The 18,295-nt window shown below is 31.7% G+C and overlaps 1 protein-coding gene and 1 non-coding gene across 2 annotated transcripts in view; both read right to left on the bottom strand.

The window, feature by feature from the left end:
• LOC118189736 (alkaline phosphatase-like) overlaps positions 1 to 18,295 on the bottom strand; it is an 818,836-nt gene that overhangs the window by 358,851 nt on the left and 441,690 nt on the right. The window lies entirely within an intron of this gene.
• Positions 4,654 to 4,727, bottom strand: TRNAI-GAU (transfer RNA isoleucine (anticodon GAU)). The gene has a single exon. It is a non-coding gene; the product is annotated as a tRNA-Ile (tRNA).

Here is an 18,295-nt window from a genome sequence, read left to right as displayed (position 1 = left end):
CTAAAACTGCCTTTCCGTCGTTCGCTTCGCTACTGCGTGGTAATTTAATGCTAAAAATTTTAATGTCAGTTTGAAAGTTTGTTTAAAACATAAACATAGAATAAATGGCTGTTCACGCATCATTTTGGAAATTGATAGTTTTCAAATGAGAATCATTAAATTAAAACTTCAAAGCAGAATTTAGAGTCTAAAAAATATTTAAAAAATTAATATAATTCTCATAAACTGATTATACCAATTCACTCACCACTTTATACACTCAGATGCATTGATTCAGTATACCTGAATTTTGTCAGAAGATGATAAATTCAAACATTGCACGAGAAAATATTTATGTTAAATAAATCGGTATTTGAATTCATAATAAAGAGCTGAAATTTTGGAGACATTTTTAAATGAACCCTTATTTATTACACTACTTACATTAAATACGTACCACAGTAAATATCTGAAAAATATGAAATAATAAGACTTAGGATTCTTTTTCAACGGTTTCTTTATCTAGCTAACACCTCTGATAATTCATAAAAGTTTAACAAGTTAGAAACAAAAAGACTTCTCCCCTGATCTTACTTTCTTAAATTATTAACTAAATGGGAACCATTTCTAATGTTAAGACTTTTAAGGTCTCACTATAGTAAAACTTTTATTTAAACATTCATGATATTTCCTTCAAGAAATGGGAAATGCTTAAGTTTATTCGTTTAATTATTTACTTAAATTCAGGAAAACATTGCTGGATTTTCTTTTTCGGCCGAATTATTAATTCCCTTATGACATTTTTCATTTGCAGAGAAATATAAGAAAAAGAAAATTATCAAATTTGGGCTATATATTTTTAATATATAACAATATAGCAATATTTTAAATAAAAAGAAAATAGTGAGAAAATGTAACTATTTATATCTTTAAAATAATATACTTTATTTTTTAATATACTTTCCAAAAGAGTAAAAAATCAGCACATTAGAAATGCGTTATCGATCAAGTCGAAGAAACCAGTTTCTCAGGTTCGATCACGAGCTTTCTAAGATGGTGACGTTAAATTAGGTAAGACTGAATATAGAATAGCATAGGAGGATTATATGCCTAATGTAAGAGAAGCTTCCGGGGAGGACTTTCTAAAGGAAATCTCTGCATATTCACGTCAAACATGAAAAAAAAAAAAAAAAAAAAAACCTCGAAAACAACGACGCAGTCAGCCCATCCGGCCAGGATCGAACTTGGATCGAGTCGAACTGGCAATATTCTTCTTTTTTGTCCACCCGGTTACTGATAGGACTAGTTGAAAAGATTTACCAACTAAAAGAAAAATTGAAACAAAGTGATTTTTGATTCCGAATTCTCTCCAGAGCTTTGAATGAAACCAGTTATGGCACTGAGCTCTTTACCTTTGCCATTGAGGTGCGTTCAGGCTTTTGTAGTAACGGCTTTTAAATTAAGGAACATAAATGCATAAAGCCAGTTTTTCTCTTTTCCGTTTCGTTTTAGTTGTTTTCGGTTGTATATCTTATTAAATAAATGTGAAATTTTTGCAATATGCAAAGCAAAGTTTCGTTATTTTCTTTATGTTAACACAAAAAGGCATTTTTCAGAGAGGAAGAGTATGATCGGAAAGTCTGAAGAAAATGTGGGTTATATTCCAATTCATTTGTTTCCTTCGCAGAATATGTTTTCTGTTAGAATATTTCTTAACAATTACTTTCTGCTCGAAAATATACAACTGATTGTTTTCAGACTATTGGTACCATTCACATATGTTGCAATAATCACTAACATATCACTTTCAAATCAACATCCGTAATGCCGTTTTAGCCACGTCGAGCTTGAAAACAGATGTATGATATATATTTATATATATATTGTAGAAATGTTATTTGGAACTTAAGCCGTCCTGAACTGAACTGAGAAATTTTTATAAATATCTAAAATACTTCACTAATTTGATGTTTGAACTAGTAGATCAATAAACTGGTTGCTGCTTTTAGTAGCAAACTTTGTGCAAAACAGACCTGGATGCGTCAGACATATCGACCCTATTCGCAAACAGTTCAGCAAAACATGTACAGGTAAAGGTATGGCGAACACCAGTGATGTACCATGGGTCACCTGGTATTGCCTTCCCATATTAACTAACCATTTAAAAAACTGCAAGCTTTATAAGAATTCACAACGAAACGGTTGAGGATAGGGTCTGAGCTTGCACCTGAAGCTTGCGAAAGAGTCTAGAATTCAACTGTTATGGTATACATCGCATAATCCCACCGCACAGATTACAATACAATTTCGAATTCAAAATTTAAATTGGGAACACCTGTTTTGATGTAACAACAATAACAGATAAACATAATAAGTAACAGATAAACACAATGAGATACAGAATGTTGTGACAATAAATTACCGTTGAAATTTTAAAGATTTGTTTTTGTCTCTTGTTTGAATATACAGTTTGAAAGAACACAATATTTAATGCTCGCGAGCTGCTCAATAAATTCCTCTTTTTGTACATAGAGAACTACAAAATAGTCAACTTAGAATATACAAATGCACTGGAACGACCACATGATGTAATAAGAGAAAATGGGTTCTAAAAAATCTGAGAAACTTGTCCGCAATTTAATCAAGAATCTACCATGGATCTGCTTATCTGGGTATACTTTCATTTGCATTTAGTTCATGAATGTTTGCGTCTTGTTATATAATATTTTTTGCAAAGTATTCATTAAGAGCATTTTTTATTTTTTGTTTTAAATGTCCGTGGTAACTGGCAGGAATAAAGCGATTCATTAAACTCATTGGCAGAGATAAAATACCATTTGTCACTTTATAATGCTTTATGCATTAACGAAAATACTATTTGTTAAATTTATATAAAACTAAACTAAACTAAACTCAGTGGCGCAAACAGCCCTTAGAGAGCCACGCCCGGCGGCGCCTTGATATCTGCTTTCTAGACCGTGGGCTCCGAGGTGCTTGAGCATCTTTGCATGGACTTGTGTTCAACTAATCACAGGACCCCCGGTGTTTAGTCCCCAAGCGAACTTGGTATTAATTTTATCAGCCCACTCAAGGGATGAAAGGCTGAGTCAACCTTGCCCAGCCCGGGGATCGAGCCCCGGACCTGTGGTTCTGCTGCACGACGTGCTAGTCACTGCACCACCGGGCTTATTATATAAGCAAATTAAATCCAACACGAATAGCAGTTGTAACAGGAAGCCTCTTTCAATATTTTTTGTTTTAATATATAAAAATTAGTAATTTCATTATAATTGAAGTACATGTACACAATTAACTTTGAGTGGAGTGTAAACTAATGGTTAATTTCCCAGTATTATCAAATTAGCAATTACAAAACAAACATTTAGAAATTAATAGCAATCAAAATCTTTAAAATCTTACATAATGCAAAATATGCTGAATGATGATTTTACAAGGTCCCCCCTCAATGCAAGCTGTTAGACATAAAAGAATCCGATGGAAGAATAAAAGCGAATACCATATGCTAATTTTCGTTTGTTGGGGGTTGGGGAAAAAAACGCAAAAAATTCCTTGAGCATTATTCCCTTACAGTGTGAAAGAGAAAGAAATCGGAAATAATACTCTTATTAACCACATGTCCGAACTTCTTACAAAGTTCCAGTCACTTAAAGTGCTGCTTTTCTTAATGGTTAATCGATATTTAATCAAGCGAACACCGAGTTTAAGGAAAAAATTCTGACATATCCAAGTTCGATGCTAATATTTCGGGAATCCAATCACAAAAATACAAAATGTCTGTCCCTCTTGATTCTTCTCAATTCTATTCATTCTTCAGTTTTTTCCTTTGTAAGAACTAAACGATTCGTCATGTAACGTAGTAGTTGATGCTCGCTTTTGTTAATGTCCTTTACTTGTAAGTCGCCTCCATTTCTATTCTTCCATTTCAATGATCCAAAAGTTTTTGTGCTTTCTATTTCTTTTCTATCTTGCACTTTTATAAAAAGAAAGCCTTTTATCTTATTTTTTCTTTCATCATTTTTAGGTTTTATTTCCTTCTCTTCATTTCAGTGGAATTCAGATGAAGTCTTTAACGAACTGTTCTTGCACGTAAATTGAGGATTTTAGAGCGTCAGAGACAGAGAATTTAATGTTTCAAAGAGATCTTTGGATGATTGAAATCTTTTAGAAGTGATGAGGGACATGTCAAGAAATTACATCTTTCTGGGTAATAATACTTTATAAATGAGTTTCATTAAATTTTAAATAAATGAAATATTTCTCTCTTGTTTCCGGCAATTTATATTATATATATATATATATATATATATATTCTATTTTCCTTTATACCTCCTTGTCATTTTATCCGCTGCATTGGGAAACTTTTCCTATTAGGAATAAGTAATTTTCTCGTCATCTATCTTTACAAATATACTTCTTCTGTTCTTATTGCCAGTTGCAAACAATCTTGTATATTTATTTGGATTACCTCTTCAAACAGGGTAGATATTAGACAAGGAGGAAGCCAATATTTTCAAGTGGAGTGCGTATATTCTTATAATTCTTATAACCAATCATATTATCATATATCAGGGGTTTATTCAGTAATTTAACTAGTACTTAAAGTTAGAGACATTAGGTGTTTTTTAGAAGCAGGCAAGATGAAAAATTAACAATCGCCTTCGCCGGGAATCGAACCACGGACCTCTGGAATATCGGCCCAGCGTGCAGAACCACTGCACCACGAAGGCACGCTACGAAAGTGGGAGAAATACTCCCCTTTTTAATGGGCGACTGTGGGTTTTAGGGGACCCAATCGCCAAATCCTGGGTGTGGAGAATCCAACACCCTTTTTGTTCGGGCGCCATTGGTAGAAACATTAGGATTTTTTTAGAAGCAGGCAAGATGAAAAAATAGCAATCGCCTTCGCCGGGAATCGAAACACGGACCTGTGGAATACCGGCCCAGCGTGCAGAACCACTACATCACGAAGGCGCGCTAGGAAAGTGGGAGAAATACCTTATAAAGTAATAATTCAGTTAATCCTTTAATATATATTATTTCATTAAACCTGTAATGATGAGATGAGGTCAATTTAAATTTCATTAAAGTTAATTTCTAATGATCAACGGGATTGATATTGCATTTAAATTAATTAATTATTTTTATTTGAAATGTCATGTATATTTTGTTTATTCATTCTTCTTAATTTAATTTCCTCACTTTTTTAGGTTACCCTTTGATAATGAACTAATACGTAATTTATGATCAAAGTGAATAAATACGAGGCAAGAAAGTAATTTACTTCACAGTTCTTTTAGTTTGTGAGAAAAGCTAATATAGTAATGAGAGTGAACTAAAACGTTTTTCGTACTTCTCTAAGGTAGCAAGAAAATTTCAAGTCAGAAAGGATGGAGACTATGAAATCTTTTATATCTGATTTACTTTGCGAATGAAACCTAAACAAGAAAGAGGACTAACTATAATCTTTTTCACATTTTTGCTAGCATACTACCTGTTATTATTATTCATCTCTTCTTAAGAATCTGGTATCATTATTGAAACAAGCCGACGTAAGGAATAAATTACATATATTTTGTTTTGCGCACTAATATTTGAGTGAGTCAGAAGAAGTGCTGTTAACTTCCCCCTAAAAAAATGAGATAATTAACGTTTTTAATATATTAATTTTTTTAAATTTTTGATTTATTAATTTGATCTGAAAAACATATAAAGTGTTTTTTAAGGACAAGCTCTGCGCCAAAACTGTGTATGTAAAGCATGTGTAAATAGAAACGTAAGTATTTTATGGGTAAATGGTAGCACTTTAAAACCTTTAGGACTTTTAACGTTTTGAGAGTTGAAACCGACAAGAAATTTACTTGAAAATAATACAATTAACACTTGTCGTCATAATTTTTATGCATAATTCGTCATAAAAACATCTTCTTCTTCCGTGATCCAAGTCTTAATTTTGATATAACAGGTTGTTCTGTAAAGTTCACAGTTTCCTTAATGTCTTGCCCACCAGTGTCCTTAATGCCACAGTCCTCCTGTCCTTTAAATTGTTATACCATTAGGATACATTTTTTTTATTTAATGTTCATGCTGCTTTGGTTTGACCATTTTACTTTTATATACTGTTTTATATATTTGCATTATTCTGTACATTTTCCTTGTCTGACGAAGTATTTAAATTTAATAAGCTATATAAATTTACTTGTCTATCTGTAACCATGAACCTGTTATACAATGTTAAACAATGGCCTTCTCACCACTGTCTATCAGTTGAATTATTTATCTAAATTTAGTGTATAGAGGCATTAAGTTATTTTGAAGCAGAAATCATGAAAAATGAGCAATGCTTCGCCGAGACTCGAACCACGGACTTCTCGAATACGCTTCGAGCGTGCTGACCATTACATCATGAAGGCATGTTAAGAAGGCGGGAGAAATACCTTATAAATACATCGTCCAGCACCGGTCACCGTCAACCTGTATGTCACCATGAACAGTTATTTTAATAGTCTTCCTAGCCTTTGGTATAATTTTCTTTTAATACTCTCTCTAACTAATGTAATTTAAAATGCATTTGCATTATAATGCACAACGCATCTACTCAGTTTTAGGGCCAAGTTTACACAAAATCAAAAGTTGAAGAAAAGAACATTCACACTTACACAATCTTTGTAAGGTTATATAACACTCATTTTTTAGAGTTTAAGTCCCATTTTACAAGTCAAATGCGATTAAAATAATGATGTTTGAAATGAGATTCCGCTTAAAGGAAGAGAAAGCTGTCTTCGGTTACCAAATCTGGTGAATAAAGGAGATGTTCAAGAATTAGGGCATTTTACTTTCCTAACAACAGCTTGACGGAAATTGAATAATGTTCGAGTCGTGCAGGAGAAACCAATTATTCGATTAAGATTTCTTAGGCTTAACGCATTGACTTCTTATCAAAAGTCGGTCTATTATATCTTAATAAAATATGGAATCCATAAGGCAAAACGTCCTTTTCAATTATCTTTCTCCAGTCGAAAAAAGTCACCAATCTGCCCTTTACTCAAGATTTCTGACTGTTTCTAAGGGCCGTTATGAACCTTTTTATAACTGATTAGGTATGTCTCAGGATCATCCGCAAAGCGCTAAGTTTGATTTCCATTAACAGTTTGAACAATAAATCAGGCTTAATGTCTGTTATTTAGATCAAATCATGAAATACAGAAACTCGATATACTTTATGTGTCGAAATAAGTCGTCTAGGGACTAAAAGCGGCAAAGATTTCTTATTAGCTTCCATTATAGTTTTGTCTAATATTAAACTTATCAGCTATCATTAAGACAAGTGATGATGTTTCATTAACATTCGTCAAAAATCTTTCCATATTCTCATGAGTTCGAAATAGCAAAACATGCCTTTTTCTCGGTTCATGATCAGAATTTTAAAGTCCATCATGAAATTGTCCGAAATAACGAAACTCATTGAATCGTGCTAATACTTAATCCTCGATGTTTTGCACAACATTTTAAATATTTTTGCTATTGGAGTTTCCTGCTTAACAGAAAACTGCTATTGCTATTTTTGCTCTTTTCGAGTTCATAACATCAGATGTTCATTGGATCAAACCAAACTATTAACTGTAAAACATTTTCTGATGGTAATATTTTTAGCTATTATAGCAATAAATGCTCTCAATTATCGTTTGACATGTTTTTTGGAATTTTTTAAACAATTAGTTCTATGACTTTGTAGAAAAACTATGTGTATCCAACTGATTATATGTATGAAAATTTTCAGAATTATTTTAAACCCTAAAAATTTAATATCAGTAATTGTAGTTGGTCAGAATCGTTTACTTTCCCATTATAATTTGCAGAAACCATGATTATTGTTTTAAGTGAAAAAAAATTATATGTATGAAAGGAATAGGTTTAAACAGGAATAGGCCTTCTTTAGTTAATCTATGTGTTTCTTTGAAACTACTAAACAAAAGACTTTTCGTATTCTTGATGGAATTATTCGAACTAATTAGGCAAATCCAGCGTTTCAATGTAAGTATCCTACACCACATTTCCAATTCTTTTTTACTACACTTTTCTGCAGTTCTTTTTCATAGCACACTAACATTTACGTCAGCAATGCTCACAAAAAATTTTCCATGGTTTGTGTTTTCAATTAGTATGTATACAGTGGCCTTAATTTTGTTTAATTTGGTGAAAGCTACTTTTCAAATAGCGTTTGCATTTCTTTTTATTAGTATGATTGGTACTTTCTTCTATATTCTTAATTAAGTTTCTGTGAAGGCTCTTGCACTTTCAAAGCTATGTTCTTAGAATGAAAGAAGTACTAAAAGCACTCCGAAGTTTGTGGTAAATAATCTTGGAATTAGAGTGGAAAAACTGTATTTCTTACGTAATTTTCCTAAATAAAATGGTTAATTCATAATCAGTGGGTGAAAATATTATATGTATTCTTATAGTTATTATGGAAGACCGAAAGATAAAATACAAAGTGTGAATATTTTACATTACTGAATTGTTCTATGAAACGAAAACGGGCTCTGAAATCTATTATTATGCCACCTCGAAAACACCAAAAATACGTCTGAAACTCTGAGTTTTATTCACACCTAATAATACGTGAATTTCAGCTGTCCAAACTACCTGTTGGTCATATACTTCATTGTCAAAGAGAAACAAAAAATCAAAATGATTATATAAATTGTATGATTTATATTACGATAATGATTTTCAACTATGGGATAATAAAATCAGGAAGGTAAAGTAAAGGATATGGTGGAGAATAAAAAATATCTGAATTAAGAAAAAATCAAATGCAACTGAAATAAAAAATTTTTAATTAAATTTCTTTATGCAAAGTAATTTAAAAAGCAATGAATGTAACTGATTCTTATGCTAATGATTTGGATACGGTATGAAAACTTTATATGTAAAAATACAGTGAAGTGCTTTCAACAGCTTAACTTCTTCTGTCTGAAAAAGAAGAAAAGCACCTATATTGGAATGGGAAAAAGAATTTAAAGTTTTTAGTGCGAATTATGAATTATAATTACTGAAACCAGAGGTTTTATAATAATAATATATATATTAAATAGACTCAAGACAAGAAATTTTGTTATTAATACGAGTTGATGTCCCAGGTTACGATGTAGAATGAATGTACCATTGTTTGCCTACATGCAGATATTTCAGATCGTAATGTTATCTAGCCTGAGGTACATTCAAATAAGTTCAGATAACAGGTGCTTATGATCGTAATTTTTATTAAAACTTTAAAGCTTTTCTGTAAGGTGCGGTAGACAAGTCATCCTCAGTTCGAAAGTAATTTGCATCTATTGAACAGATGAAAATTTTAACGCAAAGCAAAAATAATACCCAAGAAAATAAAGTATTTTTTCTTGTAGCTTAAATCTTGATCTAAGAGAAAAATCTCGGAGAATTTTATTATTTTATTATAATTTTATTATAATAAAATGAATATTAACAAATACCTTCTCTTATTAGTTGCGACAGTAATTTCGGGATTCATAATATTACGTATAAAAGAAAACTAATGTAAACCGTAGCTTATAAATTTCTTTTTCAAATTTAATACTAAACTGTTCTCAATAATTCGTAAAAACTGTCTGTCAACTCAGAAATCTGGGAAACGCTCAGAGAGCCAAGGAAATGGTTGATATCAGGAAGATGTTTCAAATGAACTTTGGAATGATATAAAAAATGAGCAATAAGATTTTTATAATAAAGAAATAAAGGAACATAATTTAGCCGCTTTGAAAGATATGGTGGTTATAGACGCTAGCTATAAGCCCAAAGGCCATTGGTATGTGCATCTCCCCGCGTAAAGCTGGCTTTAAGTATGTTTGTACCGTTTAAGTGCCGTCCAATTTTGGTTTTCTTATGCAGTTTCGGTTTACTTTACACGTGCATATTGTTACAAGCGATCCTTTTGGAAAAAGGTTTTTGAGTTGCGAAATTCATATCTTGCTAATTTTAGTAATTTTTTTTCTCTTCTCGTTCGTATCTTGAACCTAGAAAGAAAAAACTGTTTTAATGCTTTAATTTTATTTTTTTTTTTAAATTTCAATTTTTTTATTCCATACAGAATTTTTCTCCTTTAAACAAACAAACAAACAAAAAAAAAGGTTAGTTAAAAATAATAGCATGGACATTAAGAGAAAATTTAATGAAAACATTTGTTAGAACACTTCATACCGTAGTCTTCTTTAAACACTGCTGTTGAATGTTAAAGAAAATCTTTTAATTCCGTGCAAAATGAGAAGAAAAAGAAAATTCGCGCATCGAACATAACGAACTGGAAAAATCATTAACTTGGTGGTTTATTCAAGGAAAGATCAGCAATGTTCTAGTTTCTGAAAATTATCCGGAAAGTAATTTCCATATGCCGAATAGACGAAAATTTTAAAGCAATGCAAAAATAATACTTAAGAAAATAAAGTATTTTTTCTTTTAGCTTAAACTTTGATCGAAAGGAAAAATTTCAGAGATCGATTAGATTCTTTTTTTTTTAAGTTCGTCTTTAGTATTCACCACATTTTATGTATGGCATGTGACATTTTAATTCGAATGGTGATGTACTATTGAGGTTTGGCCTACTAGGAAAAGCCATGTGCGACCAAAATCTGATATCGTGTGAAGAGTAAGTAATCATTAAATATGGCATCTGACCATTACTTACTACTAATAATGAAAGCCTGATAGCGATAAGATACATCAAAATAATTACGATATGTGCTACTGCCTCCATTTCGTAGAATTCGGATAATAACGCAGACCTCTAAAAGCTCATCATGTTCCAATCATCGTACAATTCATTAACTTACCGCATACCAGATTTGTATCTAACTGAATATATTTAAAATATATTAGTGTTGTCTATCCACAATTCTCTTCCCCATAAAGAGATGCAGATTTGTAATCAGAGTTATAGCTACATACCGAGCAGAATAACGTTTATTATTAACTTATTAAATGTTATCGATCTCCTGTCTTCAGTTTCCATCTAGAACTCAAATTCAAAGCGGTTATACTGCATATATTTAAATATGTGCAGTATGACCGCTCAATTGTCAAGATGTTCTTCCCTTAATGACTGTTACAAAAGTTCAATTAGGTAATCATTCGTTCTTAATACATAGCTGTCTTAATTGAATAAGAAAAAGTACATATAGCTATTTGACAAAGGAAGAGATGCCTTCCTAGAAATTACTTAAAATCACATAAGGAAAAATGTCTCATACTTGTGTTACACATGGAAAAAACCATAAAATTGTAGATGCAATTAGCCCGTTTGTAGGCTTTTGATGTCGTGTCAAAATGGCCGCTAGCTGGAATTTAAACTGGACTTTCAATGGAGTCCAGTTCAACTCCAGCCGAGTTTTAGTGGACTTCCAGTCCAGCTTTAATGGAGTTTTTAGCTTTGAACTGAACTTCCAATCCATTCGGCTACTAAGGGATCTGTACATAAAGGAAACCATAAGAGTTTTATGATGCTAGTAAACTCAGAAGATTTAAATTTTGTGTTTGAACAAATTCATTTTTGAGATACTCAGAAGGCATCTGACTTATTACTATATATATATATATATATATATATATATTGTTCAATGGTCCGATGTTTGCTCCAAAACATAAATAGGACATGGCCAAACTCATGGCCATCAATCATTTGTTACTTTCACTATCAAAAACACTTTCCAACATGCACCACAGGGAAAAGACCGATACTGCATCCTTTAGAAGAAAATGAAATAGACACATAAAGTCAAGGCAAACAAGGGAAATCAAAACCCATAGTCTTGGTTTCGGACTTCTAGCAAGACTCTGTTAGTAACTATACCGACCAAGCCGGTAACTATCATAAATTATGATAGTTGAATGATTAAAGCCATTTCCAGTATTAACATATATTATCAGAATCATTTGAAATCAAAGAAATAAACTGACACTTACATATATGGTACAATTACGACCCTTATAAATTTAAAAGACATAGTTTCTCATAAGACCTTTATAGTCAATGAGCTTCAATAGATCATACGACAATAGAATTCCTCTCAAATAGTGTGAATGTTGTAAAATATGCTGCAGTTTATGCAAAGTTCATTAGCAATTACACAAATTACTACGTTACCCAAATTTAATAAAATAACTTTTAAAGAAAATAAAACATAATTATTAATCTTGTCTTAAAAATAAACTTTGAAATTATCACCAACTTAATTCTCTCATTTAATTTCAGATATAACCTAAATTTTGTAACAAAACAACCTTAGGAAAATAATAATTCAGAGATGAACGAAAATTACTGAAATCTAGAGAACATAAAATGCATAGCAATTTTATATTAAAAAAAAACAACCCACATTTTACATATTAATATTTTTAAGAAAATATTTTCCTTGAATACTTCGAGATTTTCGAATGATATTTTGAAGCGGAAAAACATTGACATCCTTCGACATTTTACAAAAATATGTCTGTATAAATTGTTTAGATTAAGGCTTTCGTTCGTTTAAATAACTCTTTTCGAAATCGATATAAGTTGTAACAAAAGTAATCAGGAACAGCAGAATTAAAATTATGATTATCTGAAGCAAAAGTTTTAATATTCGCTAATTAAAGAATCAGAAAAAATGAAGACCATAATTATTTTTGATAAAATATTATGGATATAAATATTCGGTAATTTATAGAGTAACAAGACTGAGCTTCACTCAGCTGTAAAAGAAGTTCTAAAATGTATTTTTAGGTTTTCTTTCACAGCTAAATGAAATTGTCATTATTTAGAAACAAAGAAAAACACTTGATATCCTTCCTTTTGAGTATATTTACTGCTCAGCTATCCAGTCCTACATAAAATACCCTTAGCTCACTATTTAATTTAATGAGTATTTAATGAGTATGGATGTGCCAAACCCAATCATCTGCCTTCCTAGGGTACCAGTGATCTAACCTCTTTTTTTTCCCCTTCTCCTCAGGTACTACTGTTTCCCATTTTTTTCGCTTGTTGGTTTCCTTTCTGGTTTTCAGGACTCGTCATGAGATGTTGTTAACAGCTCTTGTCTCTCGTCTTGTCTTGGCTTTAATCTTATTTTCTTCAAAATTCTTCATTAAATATATGAATTTATCTTATAAAAAACCGTATTCTAGTCAAATCGATTCAAGTAATGTATAATATCTAATAAATCTGTTGTTAAGCAAATACGAACCTGAACTAGCAGAACTTAACTCTTCGAAGACGTGCGGGTCGAGAATAAATGATGCAGAAAATCCACACCATACCATCACTTTTGGTGAATCTGGTAGAAAAGAACGCGGATTTTCTAGTTCCCAGATTCGGCACTGCACCAAACAAATGAAAATACGTTTTGTCTCTTTTAAGAGGATATTCCAAGGCCATTCTTAATCGACCTCAAAGTGAGCAGAAACTAAAGTAAGAACTGGCGTCGAACGTCAAAATCATATGGAAGCAACAGCTGACAATTAAATGTGGCATATCTAACACCTCAGCTACACGCCGGACTCCTGGTGCTAGCCTGGAAGTTGGAAGTGGTATCCTCCACCACCTAACGCGCAACCTGCTGTAGAGACGAGTTTTTTCCCTTTTCTAGGAAGAACAGAAAAAGATTATGTTTTTTCAGATTTCATTATCATTCTCCACTGATTTTTAACATTCACTGAACTTCTTTGAAACCCTTCAAAGTCCGAAATTTCCATATAGCAGCTACTGCGGAATTACTGTTTTGGTAAAACAATTTTTACAATGAAGCGCGGTCTTTTAAACTCATCGTAACTGGGGGCAGAAAGCACATTGAAAACAAAATCTCCGCAAATGCGCAAATGTTTATAGGTTTTGTAACAGTTGCTGCTTGTAGGCGACAAAGATTTACATTTTCACTACCGGGTTTTTAAACGTCCTCTGGTGACGTATACATTATGTAGTAATTGTTAACTAATGCTTTTCACTGAAAGACATTCTCCTTTCTTCATTAAGTCCGAAATAAAATTTAACGGTTTCCTGATGACTGGTATCGCCTTAAGCAGCTTCGAAACAGGATTCTTTAATAATGGAAACCCCCTGTATATGGCAACAAGAATAAAATATATAAACAAATTAAATGCAAATTAAAAACCCGGATGCAGATAACAACAATAGATATAGACCTATAGTTTGTGTAAAATAAATGCATGCACACACCTCTCACTAAATATAATGCTAGAGTAGATAACACCTGGAGCACGAGTTAATTGTATTTGCTTAAATTCTCACTTGTTTTGGCAACATACAAGGGTCATATCTCGATGTCTAGATAAGCAAACAGAAACGTATGAAGGGCGTAAAAGACCCTTTTATTTAAAACCAAGTATGTTGAAATAAAGGCACATCTGGTGCTTACAAATCAACCAACATTTATGGCATGAACTCAAAGTCAGAATTTTAAATTCAACTAAATCTAAGTACCTGTTCGTCAAAAGCTACGCAGACATATTTAAATGCAGAGGTTGGCCTTTATCCTACTCCAGCGTGACAGCACTATCTGCAGGACTACAACAGCACCGTAGACAAAACTGCTTATAGTTGAATAACAAATAGTAACGTAACCTTCATCAGACAGAACACGCTCTGGCTAAAACCCTCCAACACTTACTTAATCAGAGGAGAGCTAGTTTACATTTTAGTACAAAAACAGAAGAGGGAAGTTACAATACAGATTCTCCTTAGCACACTATCCTCCACCTACTTGACATGCAAATGTGTTGTCTGTTATTTAGAACAACTACGTGAAGAACCATGATTGGACTTTCTACGCTATCAGATTCTGCGTTCCCGGTGAAATGTTTGTGAAAAATATATAAACATTTAAGTAGAAAGTGTATTATACTTAAAGTTTCCACTTCGAATAAAAGCGCACTCTTGTGTAATGGAAGCTCGTATAATTGATTTTCTATCTTAAATAAGAGTATTTGTTTAAAACCGTTTTATATTGGAAAATAAACACACCAATATAAAATATAAAAATCAGGCAAAATAATTTATTTGGCAGTTTAAACCCTTATTTGGCAGTAGTAGATTTTGAATAAAACTACTGATTTCGCAAGCGATCAGACACAGAATCCTTATCTTTACGAGCCCTTCCCTTCTCTAAAAAAATAAAGGGAATATAAAGAGCTCTAAAGCAAATAAAGGGGAGTGATAACCGTATTTATAACTAAAGCAAAAGGTGGAGCAAAGCGAGTACGAATGTAGCGCCATTTGTCGGGGGAAAGTTAATAAAACATTAAAAATTAAGGTCTTGGAATTTTTAAAGCGTTAGGAAGAACTAGATTGAATGAATGTCATTAGTTAAAACTACAACTTAATCTATTCAAGAGCACAGAATGTAAATATTATAGTAGTAAATATTATAGTAGTTATATGTATGTAAATATTATTGCATTCTGTAAATTTTAGTGTATTGAGTGATTTATATATAGCAATGTGTTAACGTGTATATTATGAAATGTATAGTGCATGGTAAATACGGTATTTAATGTATCTAGCACATGTAATTTTTTAACTGCAATTAATTTAATCTGTAATTTTTTCCCTCAATGTGTATTTCTAACAGTGTTTTTTATAAGCTTTTTGTATTAAGAATTATGTTGTATATAACAAAGAGTTACTACCACTGCCTATATTATTTAATCAAGAATAATGTTCAATGTAATATGTAGCCACTACGTGCATTTAAGTGTAGAAATGAGTTTTGTAAGGTGTCCTAAATATAGTGCAGTGTTCAATGTAATATTTATTATAAAAATTTTAGTGTATTGAGTGTTTTATATATAGCAGTATGTTAAGGTGCAATGTAACCAGTAGAATGTTTAATTACACAGTTATTTTTGGTATGTTTTAAGAATACAGTAAAATTTATGCCACAGTTAACTTTTAACATGTTATTTAATCAAAAGTAATATGGGCTGTACTATGTTCTTAAATCTGTATTTTGTATATTATAAGTAGAGCACAAAGTAAACAAAGAGGATTTCTGTGTGCAAAATGTGTAATTTGTGTGTAACGTGCAATTTTGCTCTTTATTTAAGAGCTCTAATTTTATTTATCTGTTGTATCAAGTTATTTTTTTAAGTCTGTCTTATATAACGAAGTTATGTACTATATAATCCAGTTATGTCAGTTTTAAACAATTACATTGTTCAGAATCAATGTTGAATTGTCAAGAATAATGTTCAGCGTAATATATTGCAAAGAATGTATAGTGTATTAAGTGTAGCATTGAGTTGTAAATGTGCCTTAAGTACAGTGCAATGATCAACGCAATGCATATTATGAAATGTATATTGTAGCGAGTATGTGTAGCAGTGTGTTAGCATGCGATGTAGCCAGGAAAATGTTTAATTTCGCTCGCAGAAAAATCTATATTTTGCCCTTGTATGGCCATGTACTTTGCTCCTGTATTGTTTTCGTAGTGTAGCTTCAGATAGTTGCGGGATCCGGACGATACCCGACTAGTCTATGTAAGCCGTCCGGGTGTCCGGACCTGCTCTCACCTGTCACCTGTCATTAGTTAAAAGCGGATAAATTTGGTAAATCTGAAAATTTTCGAGGAAATCCAGTTCACCAATTGAAGAAGCTTTACGGATCTGAATTATTAAGAAAACGTTTTAGAAAATGGTGGACGCTTCATGAAATGAGAAAACACGTTAACAATCATATGATCGAATAATGTAATGTAACGTGTCGTCGGGGGAAGAATAAAGAGAGTAGACATTTCTAGCACAAGTTTATCAAGATATTAAGACTGTTGGAAGGATATTTTCTAAAAGCTTAGATAAGATTGATAAGATTGTTACGCTGATTACTTTACCACAATAGCACTCGAAAGGAATGCTTTTAATCCTTTATATTCCTCGTCTCATTGAGAGAGTGATTGCGAAAAGGTGAACTGATGTTCAAATTACAATCTCTGCAAATTAGTGACGACACATTGGACATTGCTTTCTTCTCTTGCGTCATTGCAGAGACTACTCCAGCAACTTATTTGCAGCATTTCAGAGACAACAATTTTGGGAACAAAGATTCCTGAACGAGCAACAATGCTATCTCTGGATTCTTCAGATTTCTCAAATGGCCACGACAACACAAGAGCACGTAGACAAAATGACTTTAATTTTTTATAAATCAAATAGATTTAATGTTAGGTAATATACATGTGAATGAAGAAATTATTATGTAGCTTAGTTTTAAAATTTATAAAAAAAAATTCGTACACTATTACCAAGAAAATATTGTTATTGTTATTCGTAATAACTTGCGTTATTACCACGAATACTCCCAGAAAATGTTCTTTCGTATTAGTTTCTCTCCTTTTCACCCTTACGCTCCTTATTCATATTTATAATTTTTTAATACTGTCGGTGGATTAGAAACAAATGAGAAAAATAATTGACAAATTTATATTATTAACTACAACTGATAATACGAGTAAAAATTATTTTTAATTTTCTATCGAATTTTTAAGCAGCTATTAAATTAGGTTGTAACAGCTGTTACTGTAACAATATTCAATTTTTCAAGTACATTCCAGGTTCTGTTTGTATTTAAAGGTAATTAATGTCTCATTAACAAATATTTATTAGCCGTTGATAGAGAATTCGAGATAAATATTAAAAAGTTTAAATTAACAGTTAAAATAATAATAAGCAATTAAAATAATCACTAAAAGATCTAGGGCTACATTTAAATTAAGCATTTTTAATTTTATTGTTTCTTTTCCCTTTATGTTGCAACATCTTCGCTTCTCATTAGATTCTACGTGCGTTTTCTAAATCTCTTCTTCATTAAAAATGAGATTTTTGAAGGAAAAAGTATGAAAATTAAGATATTGCTCTAAATATCTGTAAATATTTAAATTATTTTATTGCATCGCTGTTTTACTGTAATGTTATAAAATTGTGCGCTGTTTTACTTAACTTTTTATATGTTTGTTTCTTATAAGGTGATGCTTTTAAAAGATTTATTTGCATTTTCGCGAATTTGTGGGCACATGTTTTGTATGTAAGCGTTTATTTCGAATTGTTGATCTTTCACTTATGAGTCCAACATCATTTAATTAATTGCTCCAACGAAGCGCTAGATATGGGCAAATATGTTCTGATGATCCTTAGCTACGATTTTTGTCGCAAGCATTAGTAATTTACCACTAACTTAGTGACTTTCCAGAGAACTAGGGAAAATACATATTTTAAACCTTAAAAATACATATTTAAAATA

Source organism: Stegodyphus dumicola, chromosome 4 (assembly GCF_044657685.1).
Source record: "Stegodyphus dumicola isolate Sdum_Otavi_A_Nest chromosome 4, ASM4465768v1".
Classification (NCBI taxonomy): domain Eukaryota; kingdom Metazoa; phylum Arthropoda; class Arachnida; order Araneae; family Eresidae; genus Stegodyphus; species Stegodyphus dumicola.
The sequence above is the reverse complement of the archived record's forward strand: the minus strand, read 5'-3'. Positions and strand labels throughout refer to the sequence as shown.